Here is a 6,872-nt window from a genome sequence, read left to right on the forward strand (position 1 = left end):
GGATTTCATTGTAGAACGTGGAATACACGTTTGTTTAGATGATTTCCAAGACACAGCACCACCACCAAGTGTAAACACATAACCACTTGTAGATTTACAGTTTGTGCTTCCTGAAATCCAATTTGCATCACTATATCCTTCTAAAACAGGAGGAAATTTCATGAAATACAAATTATAATTAACTGTATGCTTTGAGTATCTTAATACTCTAACTAAAGCATTCCAATGTTCTCTATTTGGATTACTCGAATAGCGACTTAATCGACTCAATGAGTAAGCCAAATCTGGTCTCTTACAATTCATAATGAACATGAGACTCCCAACTATTTGTGTGTACTCTAACTGAGATACACTTTCACCTTCATTCTTTGAAAGTTTGCACGTTGGATCAAAGGGAGTAACAACTGGTCTATCATCAAAATGACCAAATTTGTTTAGAACTTTCTCTACATAATGAGATTGAGTAAGTGAATAACCATCTGATTCACGTTTTACTCTAATTCCAAGAATTATATCAGCCAATCCCATGTCTTTTATTTCAAAATTGTCACTCAACATCTTTTTTGTGGTATTGATAATATCTTTACTTGTACCCATTATCAGCATATCATCCACATATAGACATACAATGATCGTATCATTTTTAGTTTTCTTAATGTAAACACACTTTGTCACATTCATTTATAGAAAAACCATACGACTTCGTCGTATTATCAAACTTCTCATGCCACTGTTTTGGCGCTTTGCTTAAGTCCACATAAAGACTTGATAAGCTTACACACTTTCTTTTCCTTCCCTTTAACTATAAAGCCTTCAGGTTGTTCCATATATATCTCTTCATCTAATTCACCATTTAGGAATGCCGTTTTAACATCCATTTGATGAATTTCTAGATCGTATATGGATGAGATTGCTATTAGCAATCTTATAGAAGTAATTCTTATGACTGGAGAATATGTATCAATGAAGTCAAGACCTTCTTTTTGGCGAAATCCCTTTGCCACTAGTCTCGATTTATATTTCTCAATGGTTCCATCTGGTCTAAGTTTCTTTGTAAATATCCATTTATGTCCAATTGGTTTATTACCAGGAGGTAAATCAACCAATTCCCATGTATGGTTACTCAAAATGGATTCCACTTCACTTTGAATTGCTTCTTTCCAATAAGGTGCTTCTGGAGATTCCATTGCAGGCTTATATGTTTGTGGTTCATATTCACTCAGGTATGTGATAAAATCACTACCAAAATCTTTAGAAGTTCTTGCTCTTTTACTTCTTCTCGGTTCACTTTCTTCTTCTTGAACCTTTGAGGTACTTATGTTATCCTCTCGAACTCGTTTAACACTTATAGTTCGTGGCTCTTTGTATGGAAAAACATCTTCAAAGAACTCAACCTCGTTTGATTCAATAATTGTATTTACCTTTACCTCAGCATTCTCAGATTTATGAACCAAAAATCTGTATGCAGCACTGTTTTCTGCAGGACCGATGTAAACGCAGTCAACCGTTTTTGGTCCTATAACAGTTCTCTTTGGTAAAGGTACTTGAACCTTTGCGAGACAACCCCACATTTTCACATTTTTATATGAAGGAATCTTATTTTTCCATATTTCATATGAGGTTTTATCACTCTTTCTAGGAGGGATTTTATTCAATACTGAATTTGCTATGAGAATAGCTTCAGCCCATAAGCTAACTGGCGCACCCGAATTGTTCTAACATGGAATTCATCATCTCCTTAAGAATTCTATTTTTCCTTTCAGCAACTCCGTTTTGCATTGGAGTATAAGGTGCTGCTGTTTGATGAATAATTCCATGTGTAGAACAAAAATCTAAGAATTCATTTGATTTGTATTCTCCACCACGATCTGATCGTAGAATTTTTATTTTCTTATCTAATTGCTTTTCAACTTCTGCTTTGAATTTCTTAAACATATTCAAAGCCTCATCTTTAGTCTCAGTCAAATAGATACGGCAAAACTTACTGTAGTCATCAATAAAAGAAATATAATAATTCTTTCTTCCATGGCTTGGAATTGATTGAAAATCACACAAGTCACTATGTATTAAACCAAGTAATACGTTTGACTTTTCTACAGATTTGTAAGAGTGCCGTGAGTATTTTGATTCCACACAAACTTCACATTTGCTTCTTTTATTATTATTAAGATTTTGCTTTGGCAATAATCCTAAATTCATCATTCTATATAGAGAACGATAGTTGACATGGCCCATTTTTGCATGCCATAAATCATTTGAGTCAAGCAAATAAACAGAAGCAGAGCTATTGCCTGCGCTTTTACTAACGACAGTTACAACATTCAGTTTGAAAAGGCCATCACTAAGATAACCTTTTCCTACATACATCCCACCTTTAGTGAGTACAACCTTATCAGATTCAAATACAATTTTAAATCCTTTGTTGCTAAGAAGAGAACCTGAAATTAGATTTTTTCTAATCTCAGGAACATGAAGCACGTTTGTTAGTTTGCAATCTCCTTTCCAGATGTGACTTTCAGGATCACTTTGCCTCTTCCTTCAATGGTAGCAGTGCTTGCATTTCCCAGATAGAGCTTTTTGTAAACTTAGAGAGAAAGTGTATTTGGTAAACTGTCTGTCATTCTCATTGATCACGTCGGATACATATACTCGACCACCATATGACGTTTTAATACTCACATATGACGGACGCTTTCCATACAAGCATTCGTAGGGTGATTTACCGTGAAGAAGACTAGAAGGGGTTTGGTTTATCACATGTGCTGCGGTGAGAACACTCTCGCCCCAGAACTTGATCGAAAGATTTGCCTGAAACATTATTGATCTCGCAACATTGAGAATGTGTCGGTGCTTCCTCTCCACTCTACCATTCTGCAGTGGAGTCGCTACACAAGACGTGTGATGCACGATCCCATTCTCTGCAAAATACTTCGACAAACAAAGAAACTCCGTTCCATTGTCGCTGCGTACAGTCCGAACTGGATGCCCAAACTGACGAAGCACAAGGTTACAGAAGTTTGGCAAGACGGTTTTCACTTCCGATTTTTCGAGTAACAAATGTATCCACACTGCTCGTGAGAAATCATCTACGATCGTTAGGAAATAGATAGCACCACCACTACAAGAAAATACAAGTATAGCGACGGCCAAAATCCTCGTTATTTCCTCGTAAAAGAAGGGTTACGAGGAAATGGCGATGAAAGGCGTTTCGTCGTTATATGTTTGTCGTAAGAGAAGATTCGTCGCCATTTCCTCGTTCATTAGCGAAGTTATATTTTCCTCGTAAAGAAGAATTAAGGTTTCGTCGTAAAGACCACGTGGGGTTTCCACGTAATGCGGTCGTTGTGTTTCCTCGTAAGTAACTCGAAAAGGATTCGTCGTAAAAGACCCGCAAAAACCTCTAAATATATTCGTCGTAATAAAAACGTAAATAACACGAAAGTAATTCGTCGTAATAGAATCGTAAAGTATACGAAAACGAATCCACGTAAAATCCTCGTTAATAGTTCCTCGAGATTTTGTCGTTAATTTTCCTCGTTAATACATCGGGAATTAGCTACAAATTACTTTGTTTTCTATTTACTGAATTCATAAATAAAAATAAAATAAAAATTACATTTATTTAATTTATTAATAAAATTTTAATTGAAATTAAATCGAATAGAAAATTTTTTTTTGGCCGAATCAAAATGAAATTATATAATATATAAATAAGTTTTGAATTTTAAAATACAATAACAAAAAAAAAAACTAATGCTGCATTGCCGCGTCGTAGAATTCCTCGCTCCTTCTCGAGAGATCTGCCTCGTTGACTTGCACGGATGCCTCGCCTGGAATGGGGTTTTGTTGTTTCATGGTCCTGAACATGGCCTCCCATTCCGGATTTGTGGCCGCTATGACGTCCAAGAAGTTCTCGAGACCACTCATACGAGCTGTGAACGACGTTTTTGTCGAGGCCAACTCGTTTTGTGTCGACGACAGCTGATGTTGTGTCGTCTCCAACACGTCGCGCAGCTCAGAGACTTCATCATCCCGTCTCTGGCCATAAGAGGAAGTCGCTCTCGGAACATCGTTGACGGAACCAATCCCCAACACACGTCCCTTTTTCCTAGGAGCGACCTTAAAAAACAATAAAATATATATTAAAATTTAAATTTTAAAGTAAAATGGAATTAATAAAAAAATTATATAAAATTTACCTCCTCGTAAATTCTATCCACTTCTATTGTGGATAAGACGACGGGTGATCCGTCGGCGGACTCCTGCGCCAGCTGGGTCTCACGCTCGTCAATACGAGCTGCCACATCGTTGTAGATCTTCTCAGACTTCTCATCTACAAATTCGCCCGCCTTGTTCTTGTGGGTCCGATCGAAAAGTTCCATAAGAGTCGGTAAACGTCCCAACTCCTTGGCCTAAAAACAGTTAAGAAAGTTTTTATTATATATATATATATATATATTAAAAATTAAAAAGTTAAATATTTAAATTACGTACCATTTCCAAACGGACGCGGGCGTGTGGCTTTTGGCCCGTACTATGTTGCATCGCCCTGTGGCCGTGCTCATCTACCGAGTTACGGGAGGCGGAGCAAGACTGGGCGACTCTCATGGCATCAGGATCCCTCCAATAACGGATGAGGCCATCCCACACGTCCGTGGTGATGGTTGCGGGTTTGCCCCGCTCATAGCCCTTCACGATCCAGTCACCCTTCCAGTTGGAGACCGTGTCCAACAAACGTTTCTTCGCCTTGTCGATAAACTCTTTCCGCACCTTCTCATTGACCCCCATGGACCAATTAAATTTTTGCTGCAAAAAAAAAAATATTAATAATTAGTTTAGAAAAATAAAATTTAAAAAATATAAATCAGGAATAAATTGTAAAAACTTACAGCGTAAATCTTGAACCACGTCCTTCTGATGTAGATCGGAGTGGATTTCCAGTTGGGATGTGGCATGGAGAAGTAACCTTTAATCGTCTCGGTTACTTCTGTTGCAAGGCAGTTATCAACCCCAAACCTGGAAAAAAAAAACAAATTTAAAGTTTTAAATATTTATTAAAGTCACAAATGAATTTTAAAAAATTAATGTAACATACATACCAGAGAGTTCCGTCAGGTCGGTCGGGGTCTATGATCGGTAAGCCTTCTCTGCCTGGCAAACCGAGAATGTCCTCAACAGTGTACTGAGAGTAAGGACAACTCGGTGGCACCATCAAATCAGCATGAACCTGATTGGCGGGCATCTGAGGAGGCACATGAGGAGCTGGCATCGGAGGAGGAGCTATCGGAGGAGGCACATGAGGAACTGATGGCGATGCCGTAGAAGAAGGCGAGACTCTCTGAGAAGATTGAGTCTCGGGGACGGTCTCCTGCTGACCCGAAGAACGGGAGCTGAAGAAGAACCGGGAAGTGAAGGCGGGTCTAACCGACTACCCGGTTGACCGAACATCTGCGAGTAGTGAGCAGTACGCTGGTGCTTGCGAATAGTCTGCAAAATTTAAATTTCTAAATTAAAATCAAGAGTAAAAAAAAAATTATGAACAGTATTAACTACGTAATTAATAAAATTACGAAACTAAATTTTCTAAACTAATTTCCTAAACTAAATTCCCTAAACTAACCACCTAATCTAAATTCCCTAAACTACTTAGAGAGGAATGAGAGACTTACCATGGCGAGAGGAAATAGAGAGGCTGTAGAGAGGAAATAGAGAGGAAATGAAGAGGGCTGCGGTTTCGCCTATATATAGGATTAGGTTTCGTCGAAGATTCGTCGCAAAATGACGAGGAAAGACAGAGGCCCGTCTTTCGTTTCGTCGCAAGGCCAACACAAATTAACGAGGAAATACAGAGGCTCGTGTTTTTTTTGCGAGGAAATACAGAGGCCCGTGTTTTATTTTACGTCGTTCTTGCGACGATTTTTGTTTTTATCATCGACATTACGTGCAAATAGCGAGGCTTTTTTTGCTAACCCCTAAAATCTTAAACCCAAACCTCAAACCCTATCTTTCTTATCTCCAAACCTCAAACCCTATCTTTCTTATATTTCTTATCTTATACTTCATATATTTCTAACCCTTTAACTTCAATATATATATTTTTTTGAATTTGAAAGGTTTAATACGTTGAAAAACTATTTTACAAATTTTGAATTTGACATATCACACAACAAATCAAACACACTCTACAAATCAAATATGAAAGGTTTAAAAACAAAAAAAAAAGAGAAGAAGATATTTGAATACAAATGATGTAGATTTATGTGGGCTACACTTACGTATCTCGTCATATGTGTTTCCAATATCTTTCTTCTCTTTTTTTTTTAAGTTTATATAAAATAGAAAATATTTTTTTTTAGTTTATATGAAGTAGGATGGGGAGTTTTAGGGTTTGCACATTTCGGGTTTAGGGATTTGGGTTTCATTTTAGTTTAGGGTTTATATTTACCGACGAATTAATGACGAAAAGTAAAATAAAAAAGCGGACCTCGCTCATTCCACGTAAGTTCACGAGGCTCTTACGACGTTTTGATCTTACGTGGAATAAGCGAGGTCCGCTTTTTTAATTATAAAGCGTCTCTTATTCCATGTAAGTTCACGAGGCTATTACGACGTTTTGATCTTACGTGGAATAAGCGAGGTCCGCTTTTTTAATTATAAAGCGTCTCTTATTCCACGTAAGTTCACGAGGCTATTACGACGTTTACTGTTACCGTGGAATATGCGAGGTAATGTATTATAAATCGTCGTAAAATTCCCGTGAGGTAACGTGGAAAGTACGACGACTGTCTCTAAACCCCTAAAACGAAACCCCAAACCCCAAACCACATCTTCTTTATCTTCTACTTCATATATCAAACACTTCTATCCTTTAA

The sequence above is a fragment of the Brassica napus genome, chromosome C9 (genome assembly GCF_020379485.1).
Source record: "Brassica napus cultivar Da-Ae chromosome C9, Da-Ae, whole genome shotgun sequence".
Taxonomy (NCBI): domain Eukaryota; kingdom Viridiplantae; phylum Streptophyta; class Magnoliopsida; order Brassicales; family Brassicaceae; genus Brassica; species Brassica napus.